Genomic DNA, 17,122 nt, shown 5'->3' on the forward strand with positions numbered 1-17,122 from the left:
GGATTAAGGTCTTGTATGGCTATGAATATTTTACAGCAGAGATGCCAAGGGTTAGCTGTCCCTAAGAGTGAGATGTGTGGCCCCAGAAACTAAAATTCAAGGCCAAAGAGTGAGATTTTCCAGGCGGTGTGTTAGGTCATTGCTTAAGTCTGGGACTCTCATTTTTCATCCTTGGCATCATCCAATAGTCTAGGTTTTTAATTCAATATACAGTAATAAAATAAAATAGTTTATTTTAAAATGTACACTGCTTAATATTGCCTATGAAACACCTAAATGTCCTAATTCATACTAAAGTCTAGGGCATGTGAAAATTGTATATGCAATGCAAACCAGTGGATTTTAATAAAAACAACTATTTGCTGGTTAGAACAAAAATCTTGATGGTTGGAGATCTCTGAGGACCAAAGTTAATAACCTGATTTAGGCACAGAGCCAGTGGACAGAACAAGAGAAATATTTTATAAAAACCTAACAAAAAAGAAAGTGTTTTATCAAGACTACAATATGTTTATTTTGCATATCACCTTGTATAGTGATCATCCATTTGAAAAACACTTTACAGTACAAATATTATTTGGTTTGTATATTATTGATCATATTACAATTGCAGCAAACTAAAATAAAGTAATTAGATTCCAAAATAAATAAATGCAAAATAAATTAATTAAAATTCAATCATTAAAATAAAACACAACCAAACAGTACTTGAAATGAATGTAAAAATAAATAAAGTAATTTAATTGAATTTAATTAATTTGAAACTAACAAACTATAGATAAAGGATTGAGATTCCATATTTCTTTTAACATTTAATATCTAGTTTCATATTTTATTCATGTGCTTTGTTATATTACCATCTGGCCCCCTTTGCTGTTTTTATAAATTCTTTCTAAATTCTTCAAACTTGAAATATGGTTCAGGATTTTCCAGCTTTTCTTGGGTAATAGAGGACAGTGTCCCATCTAGTCCAAGGGTTAGTCTAAATGTGTCTTATTCTTTCAAACAAGACTGAAGACTATGAAAGCACATTGCAAACAGAGTTTCTGACAAAGTACAAGGAATAAATTACTTCACTACCAAAGAAAAAAATGTCAGCAAACAAATTACTGCTTGGGAACCCAAGTGCCCTGAAGAGGACTAATAATAAACAAATAAATAAATAATAAGAATAATCAAAATTAATGATAATTAATAATAACAGTAATCATAATTATTAAACATATGTGACTTACTTTATCAATGAGGGGATTCGCCACAGGTACAAAAGGAATTTGTGCTGTGAAGACACTGCTCTGCTATTTGTACAGCGTATTTCACTTTCCAAATGACGAGTTACATCTTTTTCTCCTTGATGGCCACAGGACATCTCCCGCCGACACAGCATACATTTTAAAAAAGAAGTCTTGCCTGTTACTGGGACAAGGCCATACATTTGCCCAGTGTGGTTCAAATTTTGAACTGTATTTTGAAGAACCCGCAAACTTTTGATCAAGTCCTGCTCATTTTTGGGGCAAACCCATATTTTTTTGACTGTCAAGTACTCACACACACAATAAACCTCTTGCGTAACTTCCCCTCTCCTCTCACATGCATATAGAATGCAGGCCTGTAGTCTCCATGGTCACCAGAGTGGCTTTCCAAGCTCTAATCCTGAGGACCCGGATGTCATTACAAGTGTTGTCTCTTGAAACGCCTGAGCAAAAATAGTTTAAATCTTTATATATTTAATCAAAATGCGTGAGATAAGGTTAAGAATGTGTGTGAGCGTGAGATAGCATGCTAATAGGTGAATCTCATGTCCAGTGAGTGAGACTTGACATGTCTGTTACAGGCCTGAGGCCTGTGTTACAACATTAATTAATACTTATATTTCACCTCTATATTCAAAATATATTTAATTTTATTCTTGGCTACATTGGAATAATTGGGACGTTGACTCTTCCACTTATTCTTGTCAAGATTTGGGGTCTTTGGGTCAGGTCTGTCCTGCCATAATAGGCCATATTTTGATCAAATGAAGCCTGAGGCCCATTAGCACTCTTTGCCTACAGGCCAGACACAGGGAATATGGTCATGCATGGAGGATTTATTTTAGATCCAGGGACAAGGACACTTAAGACCTGTTTATCATCAACTTAGGGTGGGATCTACAAAGGGACTTAGGCGTTGCAATGCTGAGCATCATTGCAACTAACTTTTTAAGTGCCTAGAAAATCAAAGGAAAAAATACTGTGATCCACAAAGCCAAGTTAGGCACCTGGGCTCCTCACGCAATGAATGCTAAGAGATAGGTGCCCAAGAATGTGATCCACAGAAGCTAGCATTCTAGGTGGGGAGCCACCTAAGCTAACCCATAAGCGAGACTGACAAGAGGGGTGTTTCCTAACCCCTGCCCCTCTATCAGAGATAGGTGCCTCCTTGAAGCCTGGACTTAGGTGCCTATCTCCATTTCATGATTTAGGAATGGGACCCAGCTGCCTGCAGTCAGGTGGCAATGTGTTTCATGTGAGGATGGGTTTGCCATCTATCTTGCTCTGCATGGAGGAAGAGCCCACCTTATAACTTTTTTTAGCCTAGTGATTAGAGCACTGACCTGGGATGTGGGAGACCCAGGTTCAGCTATTTTGGAGTCACTTTAATTTACTGATATTCACAGGTTCTTGGAAGAAAGGTGCCAAATACAGTTGGGCTTGTCATGTTATCATGGTGGGGAAGCAAAGGTACTGCAACCCAGGGATCCAATCTGAGTGGTAGGACCATATAGTTCCAGCCAGAGAGGCGAGAAGATAGCGAAACCTGTCACCAGAAGGGTGCACTAGAGATGGACTAAAAATGGGCTAATGCACAGCTCACCCGTAAGCATGACGGTAGCCATGGAGGGATAAAGAGGAACAGGAATAATTTGTGTCAGACCTGATGCCTGCTTTGTTGTCTTGGGCCCAAGACTGGACTCTTAGAACTGAGAGGATGGGAGCTCCACTTTGACTTGAGGAACCAACTGGGGGTATTGCTATTATACCCCAGATTGGGGTAATGGCTGATAGAGCCTTGAGAGAGTGCTGTAACCCTGAGACAGAGCAAAGGGTTGTTATATCCTGGGTAAGGTGGAGCTTTCCCACTTTAGTTAGAAAGTTAAATTAGCTAGCAGTGAGGGAAATCCAGGCAATGGCCACCTTTGCCTAGGGAGAAGGAAAGCCATTACTATGTCAAGCAGCACTAGGAGTTTTTATTTCTGTAACTGTCTAAAGCATCAGTTTACTGTAACTTGTCAGCATGAAAAAATACTAACCGTGTAAAGAGGGAAACAAAGAAGTTCCGCAGACCTGTTTGTCTCTGTCAAGGAGTGGCCTCACCTAGGACACCCCCTCAGGGCAGCCCCGCAAGTGACCCCTCTCCTCAGTTTCACCTCTTGGTTCCTCAAAAAACTCAAAAAGAGGCTTTTACAAGTCCAATAACACCAGTCCTCCTTATGGTCTAGTTTATTAATGGCTGGCCCCAGGCCATTGGCCCTTGAAGAGGCAAGCCACCCTGTGATGGGTGGTCACCTTGGCTCAAAAGGTGTTAATTAACCTCCTGGGCTGAACCTGGGGGGAGACTTAGGCTTGACTGACAAGCACTGATTGAAGATGGAGCCCATGTGGGCAGGAGTAGGTGGGACTTGTATAGATCCAGGGAGTGAGAGCAGAAGGGGCTGCAGTGAGGAATTCTACAGTTGCTCTCCGGACCTAGTGAGGAGAGGGGAGCAGAAACCCTGGGATCCTGACCCTGAAGGAAGGGTTTACCCAGAGGGCTAAAGGAGAAGAAAGCCCATGGAGGGCGGTGCAGGGAGAAGCCCAGGGAAATGGCAGCAAGGGTTGAGATGTTGTAGATGTTGGTTGCTGATTGTAGGGCAGTGATGGGCAATGGGAATGGCAAACCGCAGTCACTGGGAGCTGTGGGACGCCATGCCTGTGGACAGTCAACGTCAGCAAAATGTCTCGCGGCCCGCAATCAGATTACCCTGATGGGCCGCAGGTTTCCCACCACTGTTGTAGAGTCCCTGGGCTGGAACCCAGAGTTGTGGGTGGCCCCAGGTTCCCCTGTCAGACACCGGGAAAGTGGCACAGAAGAGTGCCTGAGACAACACATGGGCAGATTGTCCAGTGAACTTGGCTACCCTAGGAAGAGGAAAACTGCATAGTGGCCAGCCGGAGGGCAAGCCATGAACAGCAAGCACTCCAACTCCTGGAGATCAAGAGCGGCTGTGGTATGACTGTGTGACGGAAGGGAGCATCAGACCCAGAAGAGCTAATCCCCAGATTCAGCCATGAGGGGTGTCCTAGCACTGAGTAAAAACCGTTACACACCCTGTCACAGTCTCTTTGAAACAAACAAAAAAAGAGTATAAACCAGATATAGTTTTTAAGCTAAAATAAAAATCCCATCAATAAAAATGGCACTTACTTTGCACATACATTTGTTACCAATGTGTTTCAGCCCAGGCTTCTCCTACCTACAGTTTAAAATGCATTAACAAAAAAAAAAAAAAAAAAAAAAGAATCAGGTATACCATTTATCATACCGCTACAGTTTTGCCCTTGGAACATAACCCAGCCTTAAACTTCTTCAGAATAATGAGCTGTTTGTCTGCTGGGCCTTGTGACAGCTAAAAAGCTCCTTGCAGTGATATAAATCTAGATGCATCTATATAAGAAGACAAAACACAATACACAAAATACCATAGAGCTGGAGAAAATAAAATATATTTTATAACAGAAGTACTAAAATGCGAGGAAGTGTGCAAAGAAATAATATGTTAGATACATATTTACATAGGTGGATAGCGAGTGGACAATTGGGCCCATTGCATTTTCATAGAGATTCTACAAATTAATGGGAGTTTTGCTTGATTAACACTTGTAGGAGGAGTTCTTCTGACAAGGCTAAGTGGTCTGGAATAAAAAATAAGAACTGGCCTGGACCTTCTTGACCCAAATTCTGACCCTGGACTTTTATAGCTGGTTGAACAACAGGAATGAGTTTAGTTGTGAATAGTCCCAGTTTTCTTTTAAACTTCAAATTTAGGAATCTGAAATTGTGGACAGCTACCAATAATATTATTAACTTTTAATTTATTTGATGGGAAAAATTTTCAAAAGTGCCTGAAGTCAAGTCTACACTACAAACTTTGGTGAACACAAGTTGCGCTGGCATAAAGCTGCTGCAGTTAGTATAACTCTTGTGTGCATGCATCCTTGATTCCCTGAGTCTTACACACTAGAAGTGCTTGTGTCAATGCACAGTGCATGCAACTGGCCATTATAAGGTGCACTGTCTTTTGGGAAATACTGGCCATGCATGATAGGGCAGAAACAAGTTGTGCAGGGGTGCTGGAAGCAAGGGGTCAAGTTCCTGTCATGCATCTTTCTCCATCCCATAATGTCATCCATATCCCATAATTTTTGTGCTTTAAAAAAAATCCTATGAACCTGTGCAGCACTTCTCGCTGGGCTCCAACTCTGACAGAAGCATGGAGCCTGTCCAGCTTTGCACTATTGTCACAAACGTTGCAAGCACAGAAGGAATGATCCTCTGGTATTTGCAGAGCCACAGGAAGAACCGCAACAATGAGGGACGTGGTGATTTTGTGGAGGATGGATTGTTGTGGGACATAGCAAAAATCAGTTCAAAGTTGTTGGTGGCATTCACAGAGCAGCTACAAACAGTGGAGCACTGCTTCTGGGCCTGGGAAAGGAGCACTGACTGGTGGGATCACATCATAATGCAGGTTGGGATGATAAGCAGTGACTGCAGAACCTTCAGATGCAAAAGGTCACATTTCTGGATCTGTGTGCCAAACTTACCTCCACCCTCCAGCACAGAATGGGAGCTACATTGACAGCTGAGAAGTGAGTGGTGGTAGCTCTATGGAGGTTTGCAACACCAAATTTTACCAGTCAGTGGGAAATCAGTTTGGAGCTGGAAAATCGACAGTGTCATGCAAGGGTGCAGGGCCATTAATCATCTCTTGCCATGCAGGACTGTTGCTATCAGTAACATAATGTGCAGGACATAGTGGATGGATTTACAGCCATGGGATTCCCAAACTGCAGTGGAGCAATAGAGGGCACACATATCCCTATTTTGGCATCATCCCACCTTGCCATATAGTACCTCAATGGAAAGAGCTACTCTTTTATGGTTATGCAAGCATTGGTGGATCACCAGGGACACTTCACCAAAATCAGTGTGGGCTGGTCGGGAAAGGTGCATGGCACCCACACCTTTAAGAACACAGGACTGTTCAGAAAGCTACAAGCAAGGACATTCTTTCTTTCCTTATCAGAGGATTACCATTGGTGATGTTGAAATGCCAATAGTTACCCTGGGGGACCCAGCCTGTCCCTTGCTCCCCTGACTCATGAAGCTGTACACCAGTCACCTCAACAGCACCAAGGAAAGATTCATTTATGGGCTCAGCAGGTGCAGAATGACAATTGAATGTGCTTTCGGTAGTTTGAAGGGACGTTGGCATTGTTTCCTCACAAGATTGGAACTCAGTGAGAAAAATATCCTAATGGTTATAGCTGTCCGCTGTGTCCTGCATAATATCTGTGAGGCAAAGGGGGAAAGTTGCCACCAGGGCGGAGTTGGAGTGGCTGTCTACTGAGTTTGAACAGCCAGACATGAGGGCTATTAGGAGAGCCCAACACGGAGCTGTGCGGCTGAGGGAGGTCTTGAAAGAGGACTTTAACAGCCACAGTTCTGAGGTGGGGTAGATTGTGCTCTACCTGGCGCTGGTGTTTTGGGGGGTGTTGGTGTACCTTTATGAATGTAACACCATTTGTTAATGCACTTATTAATTTTGTGGTGCTTGCTGTATATTTATAATTATTATGCTGTGTTTGTCACTGATCCTGTGAGTTCTGTCGCCCTGTACAATAACAAGTAGTGGGTTCTTTCAGTAGTGCTAGGCATTCTGCAGCATATGTAGTGAAGTAAGAAAGATGAATTATTTACCAAAAATAGATTTTTATGGCATACCAAAACCAATGTGCAATTAAAAAGCAAATACCATAAAAACTTCTGAAATAAATTAATGGAACAGAACTTAAGAAGGGGAAGAGCATTCATGTCTATTTGAGTATATTTTGGCTATACATACAGCAGCCATGGCTCTCACAGGTCAGTGTATGTGAAGCTGTGGTTCTTCTGACTGTCCCCCGGTGTGGAGTGCTCATGTGGGACCCAAACTATCCCTGGCTGGATCTGTGTGCCAAACTCAACGCAGCCCTCCAGCACAGGGACATCAGAATGAGTGCTGCATTGACAGTGGAGAAGTGAGTGGTGATCGCATGGGGAAGCCTGCAAAAGTGGATGATCCCAGCCAATGGGAAATCATGTTGGAGTTGGAAAATCTGCAGTGGGGGCTGTTATCATACATGTGTGCCGGGTCATTCATTGTCCCGGCTATGCAGGTATTTGTAGTCAGAACAGAAAGCGAAAGTTATGTTTCAGAACTCCCTTCTCTTGTTCTCCTAACATTTTAAACAAGCTATGCTGATTGACACTTCAGCTCTGGAACTCCGGGCACCACCCTCCAGTCTCAGTAATGGTGTTTATGGCCACCAGGGGTGGGATGGGAAAAATGTGGAAGGAATTGTTCGGGTTGTATGAAACAGTAAAATTTCGGACCCTGTGTCCATGGGAATGGGTGTAGGGCAATTCTGGTGCAATTTTCCACAGGCTATGGTGATTTTAGCTGTCTCACTCCTGAGGGTAACAAAGGCACAGAGACCCCAGCTGTTGCTGGTATCCCAAAGCTGCCTGGGTTCCTATGCCGCTATTCTGTTTACTGCAAGGGTGCCTGCCAAAGTCATCGCACACTGGTGTGGGTGTTATGCTGTACAAAGCACATGGGATCTTTTATAAGAGAGAAGGCAAATACGCCATATTTATTTAAAATACAACAGTTAGCATATGCTTTTCAGTCACACACACATACACATCGTGCACACAGTCCTGCCAGTTGATGTTTTTATAGTTACCAGTCTGTTGTAGCACAAGTCAATCTAATGGCCATTTAGACTGAACACGAGTGAGGAGCTGGGCTCTGTCGGTTGCGATCCGATGCTCTGAAGTTTTGGCAGGACTGAACCCAGAGTTTCATGGCAAAACACCCCCACTTTATACTTGTAAATTCCCATTTGAGTCAATGCATTTTGCAATGTCATCCTATAATCATTAGTCCTTAAGTGGTGATAATCTTGGGGTTTTCTGCTGTATCATTTGATGGTTATTGTCGGGCTTCCCATCGTTATCTTCTATTTGTTGTCTTGCCTTCGGGGTGGTTGCCTCACCTCTGAGGCCGTCTATGCTGTTAACATGTTAAGCATTGGATACAATGGATGTTTTCTGATTGTCTCCTGGTGTTTCCAAGTCTCTCACTTTTTCTTGACCATCTGGACATTTGTGATGGCTTTCACACCTTTTCTTTTCCTGATGCATGCATTCCTCATTCACACAAACAATCTCTCACAGAGAAGACAGCACTATTTTATATTCAGCAGAATACATTGTAAATTAAACTTCACTAAATCTTGTGGTCAAAACAGTTTACATTGTGGCTCAGGCCTTTAACATTCCTTTAATATAAATAACATAGACACAATACAAGATCCTGTCTTTTACTCACTAAACCCTAAACCAAAGAAATGACTAGAGGGAAGTTTATAATGCATATAGGAAAGAAGATCCCAGTCTCAGACGGTCATTCCTGTCTGTTATTCAAAAAGGGTGGCTGGCAGAATTAATTCAAAGTTTACATCAATTTTTATAGTACAATTATAAAAACCTGTCCCTACATGGGAAAGTGTCCTACCGCAGAAGAAGAAATAAGGCTGCTATCCCTAGAAACCTTTGGGAGAGAATTGCAGAGTACCTCCTTGAAAGTTAAATCTCTTCTCTGCCATGGGAGCCTGGTCATGGTGGGATGATGAGTGAATGGACACTCCAAATTCAGCTGATGTGAGGAATCCACTTGCATGACTCATCTTCATGTGGGGAGAGGGGTAGCAGAACAACAAAGACTTTTATCCACTTTAATGTCCCACAATACCCTGTCTGGTATCAAAGAACCTTTCCCGGTGGATAGGAAGTAACACCTTCCCTCTAGTTAATGTCTCTGTCCTGTCTGGTGATTCATAGTTACAGGACCTCCCAGTGTACATGCTCAAATATTGCCTTACAGTCTGGTGTACAGATGTTGTAAATGAGATTAATGCATGCAGCCACTCACAAGCATTCCATAAAGTCTAAACACAAAACACATTCTTATAATTCTAATACCTATTTTAGCAACACTAACACACAGGTGAACCAGACCGATTCCAGCTACGTATTTGTCTGTGTTCAACTGAGACACAGTTGGCATGAGCTGGCACCTGGTCTGCCAGTGTCACTATCACTTTAATTAATGGGTAACAGTAGTTAGGATTAACTTAGTATCACCTGTAAATTAGCTAAAAACCTTGCCGTCTTTCTTGTTTCCATCCTCCCCCTGCCCCAAAACCCCCCCACTCTCTTGAGAGAGGTCTGCAGTTTCTACATGCACAGAGAGGTTAAAATCTACAACTATCATCTGCTCAGAAATATGATGCAGACTCTCAAGACAGAAGCAAGTGCTATGTTGTGAAAATAATTCAAATACAGTTTTCAGAGTAACAGCCATGTTAGTCTGTATTTGCAAAAAGAAAAGGAATACTTGTGGCACCTTAGAGACTAACCAATTTATTTGAGCATAAGCTTTCGTGAGCTACAGCTCACTTCATCGGATGCATACCTCAGAGATGTTCCAATAAACTTCTTTCATAGACTAGACTCCTTTCTAGTCTGGGCCCAATCCTTTCTCCTGGTACAGTCCTTGTTCTAGCTCAGGTGGTAGCGAAGGGAAGAGAAAGGATTGGGCCCAGACTAGAAAGGAGTCTAGTCTATGAAAGAAGCTTATTGGAACGTCTCTGAGGTATGCATCCGATGAAGTGAGCTGTAGCTCACGAAAGCTTATGCTCAAATAAATTGGTTAGTCTCTAAGGTGCCACAAGTACTCCTTTTCTTTTTTCAAATACAGTGGGATTCATAATACTCAAAGATCTTTCCACTTCATTTATAACTTTTAGAGACACTGAAAATGCACATATTTGCAAATTGCTCTGCAAAGAATCATAGAGGAGATTTGATTTGGCAGAGGACATGAAAGGTGGAAAAAAACTATTAAATCATCTCCATTTCACTGGCAGAAATATTCTTTACTGTGTGCTCTTGCATTCTTTGCCCAGTCAAGTTTTAAATGACTCAGATACAGTATTTTCCTAGATCTAAGGCAATTGATGGGAAACCTTTGTTAAAGCCATAGTGCTTGTCTTCAATGCAGTCGTGGCTTGACGGATAACTTAAGTGTTGCTCTCAACCAAATTCATGTCCACACAGCACAAATCTCTAGCTCTAGTTAAGTGGTGCTTTAAACTTGAGTTAGCTGGCCCATCTAGGAATATGGGTTGAAGCTTCACTGCTGCAGACACTCAACCTCTAGTAATGCAGGGAGGACACAACAATTGTGTTGCTAATCCAATCGCTCAGTGCCTCTTGTCAGGGTTCCCTCCCCACTCTGAACTCTAGGGTACAGATGTGGGGACCCGCATGAAAGACCCCCTAAGCTTATTTCTACCAGCTTAGGGTAAAACTTCCCCAAGGCACAAACTCTTTGCCCTTGGAGGGTACACTGCAACCTCCAAATGATTTAACAAACAATCAGGAAAAGGCCTATTCTCCCCAAATATTCCCCCAAGCCTATACACCCCCTTTCCTGGGGAGGCTTGAGAATAATATCCTAATCAATTGGTTACAAAGTGATCACAGACCCAAACCCCTGGTTCTTAGGACAATAGAGAAATCAGTCAGGCTCTTAAAAGAAACAGAACTTTATTAGAAAGAAAAAAGGTAAAAGAAGCACCTCTGTAAAATTAGAAGGGAAGCTAATCTCTCAGGGCAATCAGATTTAAAACACAGAGGATTTCCCTCTGGGCAAAAACTTTAAAGTTACAAAAAGAAAACCAGGAATACACCTTTCTCTCAGCACAGAGAAAATCACAAGCCAAAACAAAAGTAAACTAACACATTTCCTTGCTAGTACTTACTAATTCTAATGGAGTTGGATTGCTTGCTTTCTTGATCTCTCTGCGGCAAGCACACAGAACAGACAGACAAAAGCCTTCCCCCCCCTAAATTTGAAAGTATCTTGTCCCCTTATTGGTCCTTTTGGTCAGGTGCCAGCCAGGTTCCCTGAGCTTCTTAACCCTTTACAGGTAAAAGGATATTGTGCCTCTGGCCAGGAGGGATTTTATAGTACTGTATACAGGAAGGTTGTTACCCTTTCCTTTATATTTATGACACCTGTTGAGTGTTATTTTGCAGTGTGGCCGTTCTCACGGGAGCAAGGCTAACTTAGAGGAGTCAGCTCTATTGTAGATATCAAGCCAATTCTGCAGCAAAGACTTACCCAAACAGGCTTTGTCTTCACTGAAAAAATGAGGTGTGTGTGTGTGTGTTTACATTGAAATAGCTATCTTGATATCAAATGCTTGTAGAGGAAAGGCACAGGCAGCTTACATCTCAGTGTAGCTAGTTGAGGTCAGCTCTATCTCCCCATCTGGGGTTTACCTTGACTTCAAGATAGCTACAGTCATGTTTTAATTTCTTGAAGGCCCTTCGTTATCTTGAATAAATTTGAATGTCCAGTATGCAGTCTGAGGAGGTATGCCCATAATTTGAATATGAGTTAAAAGTAGTTAATGAATAGAATTAAAAATTTGTGTGGAAAGCAAGTGACTAAGAAATTTTGCATTGCTGACAAATGCAAAGGACAAAGACAGTCATGCCCAGGTTTCTGTATTCCGTAAGAAATTCTAATTCTCCTTAAACAATGCCTGTGATTTTGAACATCAGGAAAACTTATAGAGCTGTATATGAGTCATGAGCTTGTGAATGACTTCTGTCTTCTATTTATTTATTGGAAAATATTGGTATGGATGAACTTTGCCAATTCATGTTTGTAGTGGTTAAAAGAAGAGACCACGGGCCAGGTGTTTTGAGTCTTCTTCATAATTGTGTTACTGACTCACTGAGTGACCCTGAACAAGTCACTTGCTATTTCTGTGACTCAGTTTTCATATCTGCATGAAATGATGCTGTGATATGGTATTAAGACACTTGTTAAGTTTCAGCATGTAAGAAGTTACAAGTAGAACCCAGGTTTCCTGCTCATCAGCATTGGCCTTCCTCCAATTGCTCACTATGTTCAGAAGTGGCATTGCACGCTTTCTGGCCATGTCTCCAGGACTGACCCTATGTGGTGTTGCTGCACTAGATTTATGGATTCAGCAAGATCTGGGAACTTCACTCTATGATGTCATTGAATGTGGTCACTCTGGCTTGGGCAAAAGATCTTAGTAACTATGCACATTTGGTGATGATGCTTTATAGAGCACTTTTCATCAGTAGATATCAAAGGGCTTCACGATCTTCAGTGCTTCCCTTCCTCACAAGGGTATTGTGAGGATAAATACATTATTCTAGCTGTAGCCAATTACTTCATTTTATCATTCATTTATGGTGTGATGCTATGATTAGCTACCATGTCATGGCCTGTATAATCACTGTATGCTAAATAGATTTAGTTGTAAGATTAGAGAAGTATAAGATAATACTGAGAAGTGAAAAGTATGTATTAGGTATCTAAGTAAGTAGGACTGAAATGCAAGGGCTACTGGCTGAGGCCTGAAATATTTTAGTTTAGCCTTACTAGGCCATAGGTAAGTGACAAAGAATTACCTGATGCCACAAAATTACAGGAAAAGATGTGCCAGTGGGCGGTATTGCAAAAAATTAACCGTAAGAGTAATTTTGACTACAGGATACCCAATAGTCACATTGTTCTAACATGTGCCCTAACCACAGGGTATACGTATGTCATACATAAATGCTAATGAGAACAAAAGGAACTATAACCAACCTATGAAAAACAGGGTACCCCAATATTCTTGGGGGACAATACAAATAAGGAAAAAGAGGGTGGACACCTTCATGTACATGCGCAATGTGTAGGTGTAGTCAGAAGCACAATATAAAAGAAGACTCCTAGGTTAGATAAAATGAGTTCCCTACAGGAAAACTCCAGCAGGAACCATCCCTCTACTGATGATTAATTGTCAAGGCATCCATCAGACCCTAAGAATATCATTAAAGATGTGAATATGACTACATTTGTAACTTATGCATAGGTCTTTATAGGATTTCTATACACTTGGGTAATCATAACCTTAATTGTAACTTTTATAAAACTTGTAAAAGGAGACCAGACCTTGTTAATGTCTGTGTGGTCACTCTCCTTGGTCTTTATGTGTTCCTAGAGATTCCAAATCTGAAGTAAGTAGCAGAGGTGACTTTCACTCTATTAAGCTTGAAACTGTAGCCAGCAGAGACGAACCCATGGTGGTTCTCCGCTTCTATTTTTCAGCCCATGTTGCCTTTACCTTTTGTGCTTCTTGACAGGGCACTAAGAAGACTACTAATTCTTCATAAAAATACAACAATTTATGTGTGTGACAATTTGGGGATCTGTCTATGCAGAGCTTATGAAATCTGTTTGATATTGTGGGATCTCCAAGGGTATCTGTGGCATACTGCAGACTCCATTTTGAATGTGGGGTTGCTGCCTTCTCTGTTGTGCTTTTACTTCTAATCTGGACTGAAATTCCAAGGAGTGATGGAATAAAGTTAACAAGGGATGGTTGTTAAACCTTGATGGTCCTCTATTCAGATGGAAGCCCCCTTGGACAAAGAGTTAGTTGATGCCCAGAAGAACCAGTCTGCCCAGGTGGGTTGGTAACAAATCAATGATTACCTGGTGAATGACTTGGATCACCTGATGACCCTAACAGAGGGTCACCTGACAAAGGGGATGGGAGGTTATAAAAGAGAGCGCTGCAGCAGCTATTTTGAGAAGAGAGCAGAAGGGCACTGGCTGCAGAAGTAAAAGTCAGAGAGACACTTCATGTTTCTGAAGAGAAGCCATGTGCCGGAGGGGGATCCTGGACCCCTCAGTGTGCTCTGCTCTAAGCTCAGAGATGTCTCCAAATGGGTGAGGAAACTGAGGCAGGAAAATACATACAGGTGTGTTTATTATTTTGTCTAGAGTTGTGTATCTCTTGTGCTAAGTCAAGAGTAGTTTTGTTTGGAATCCTGTGCAAAGTCTGTCCGTGTGTCTGGCTTTCACTGTCATGTTCCCCTGAAGAGGTGGGCTTTAGAGACAGAATGGCCATGTGACTGGATCTCTGGGAGAGGCTGTGCTTATGCTACGAGGGAACCTGAGGGGTTAGTCCCAAGGGCTAGATAGTGGAATTGTGGGCTCCCGACTGTCAAGAGGGGGTGTTAGAGAGGGGATCTTCACTCTGGGTGTTCCTAGAAACCTGAGCCAGGGATAGTGCCTGGACTCTGTTCAGACTCATGAGACTGAAAGCACAGGGGGTTCCAAACACAGCAGCTGGATGAGCATGCAGCCAAAGGGCACTTTCCTAGGGCTCTGTGTGTGTGCATAATATATTAATGAAAATATTGTGATTCATGTTACACAATCACTAAGATTATTACAGGAAAAAATGGACAAAAGTAACATTAGTCGAGGTAGTTAGCTATTGATTTAAAAGGAACATACGCAGCAAAGTGGAAGATATATTGATGTCCAAATACCCAACTGACATAAAAATACAGAGCAGCGATCGCTGACTCATCAATAATTGCAGGTAAGAGAGAGAGCGCACCAGGCTCAATCAATAATATTATATCAAGTCTCTGTCAGTGACTGTAGCGTAAATGCAACTGGGACTGTCAACAAATCAGGGGTGAGGAGATATATATACTGTACTAGTGGTGGAAGTGCTGGAGGAGACTAATGGAAATAAATGATGTGATCCAATAGCTGTCCTCATACAAACTTCTCAGAGACGTTCTACCTATTTGAGCCCTAACAAAAACAATACGGAGCACTGTGTTGCATAGCATGCTTCATCTGTGCAGCTCAGACTGCTTCACAAGGATTACAGCACCCTGCAGGGAAATATTACCCTACTCACTTTTTTGGATGGCTGAGCTGAGACGGGGGAAGGGGGATAAGACTAGATTGGGCCTGTAAAGCACTGCCCTTGGTTGCCTCCTAGAGATCCCTACTGTACAGGGAAATGCTAAAACTGCTACATGCATTTAAGTCAGATTCATGATTACACCTACTCCCTTGTCTGCCCCCCAGGGGGACCATCTTGGTAGCAGCCCTGGGCTCCCCTAAGCATGAAGTAAAATGTAGGCAATGGGGGCTCAGCACTAGTGGGTTGAATACACACATAGGATTCCTACCTTAACACCCCACCTTTCTAACCCATGTAGGTGTGGTCCATAAAAGTCCTTAGCAGGGAGTTAACATCCAGTCCAATAGAACCCGGGCAGGACATCTACGCCTTGCCACCCAGCCTTCAGAAGCAAGGTAGTTCATATTAGCTTGTCAAAGTCTCCTGTTCCATAACATCTGCTCCATTGAAATGAGTTTCTCAAAAGCTGAGTCCCGAGTTTTCTTCTCTTCTCACTGTGCATTAGTAGCATAGAGAAAATCTCCAGGTTTTGTACAGCACACCCCATTTGTATGCTGCTGCGTATCCTGTGCATAGTGGCGGGGAGATGTTGGCTGCCTTCCAATACAGTTTTCAAAAGGGCTCTTAAACATCTTGGAAAGAGAGCGGACACTTAGAAGAACTGTGGCTCATGTGCCAGTGAAGGTGAGCAATACTGTTATTGTAAGGGGACGGTTGCCCCCTTACTAACATTCAGTGGGGTGTTTTAGTTGCTAGCTCCCAGTGTTAAAAGGGGGAAGGCTTGATGGGGAATCAGGACCCTGAGACTGCCAGTCCGTAGGAGCAATGGGGAGAGGCCAATGCTCCAGGTCAGCCTGAATGACAGGGCAGGCAAGCTAATCAGGGAGTCAGGAGGCCAGGGAGGTCCCGTCCTCCGTGTGAGCTGGAATTGCCTGGGTCAGACAGAGTGGGGCCGAGCTAAGGAGAAAGCAGGGGCCCAAGCTGAGCTGGGGAGCAGAGCTGTGCCAGATCCAGAGGGACCAGAAAAGCAGCCCAGAGGGAGCAGACCCAGTGCTGGGAGCAGAGCTGCAGCCCCAAAGCCAGAGGCACAGCCCAGAGAGAGCAGACTTGCCCTGGGAGGAGAGCTGCAGCAACTAGAGCCAGAGGGGCCAGAAAAGCAGCCCAGGAAGCAGGTCAGTGCTGGGACCAGAGTCACAGAAGCAGCCTGCAGAGCAGACCTGTCCTGGGAGCAGAGCTGCAGCAACCAGAGCCAGAGGGGCCAGAGAAGCAGCCCGGGAGCTGGAGGCAGAGCAGCAGTCGTGCTGAGGCAGAGTGGAGCTGGAGCTGGGGCTGGAGCAGTCCAGGGCTGAGTGTTGTGAGCAGCTGGGGAGAGCGAGGGGGGACCCTGGGCAGTGGTCCCAGCACAGGGAGATTCCTCAGCCAGGAGGCTCTGCAGGCCAGACTCGGAGGGGGATTGGTAACCCCGACAGGGAGGGGGCAACGCTTGGAAGAAGGGCCCTGCCACCTAGAGCCTGAGAGCATGTGGCCACCACCAGAGTGAGTGTCCAATCCACAGCCTCCTTGAGAAGAAGGCCTGGGACTTACAAGGAACAGACTGTGAACTGCCCTGACATTCCAGAGACACTGTTTGTGATGTTCCCTGCCACAGAGCGGGTTGATGTGTTTCCTTTAACCTTTCCCATTTTTCCTTACTCTTTTTTAAATTAATTGTTCATTAAATAACTTGCATTTGCTTTAAATTGTGTGTAATGATCAGTGGGTCAGAGAAGTGCCCAGTGCAGAGAGAGTACCCCGGAGTGGGGACACCCTAGCCCCTGTCCTAGGTGACCACAGCAGGGTTGGGGGTTGAGCCCCCCAGGAATCCTGGGCCCAGCCTTGTTGGGGTTACGAGGACTTTGCCAGACAGGAGAGTGGAAGGGGAGTCCTCAAGGGCAGGGAGGCCTCTG

The sequence above is a fragment of the Chelonia mydas genome, chromosome 1, assembly GCF_015237465.2.
Source record: "Chelonia mydas isolate rCheMyd1 chromosome 1, rCheMyd1.pri.v2, whole genome shotgun sequence".
In the NCBI taxonomy this organism is placed as follows: Eukaryota; Metazoa; Chordata; order Testudines; family Cheloniidae; genus Chelonia; species Chelonia mydas.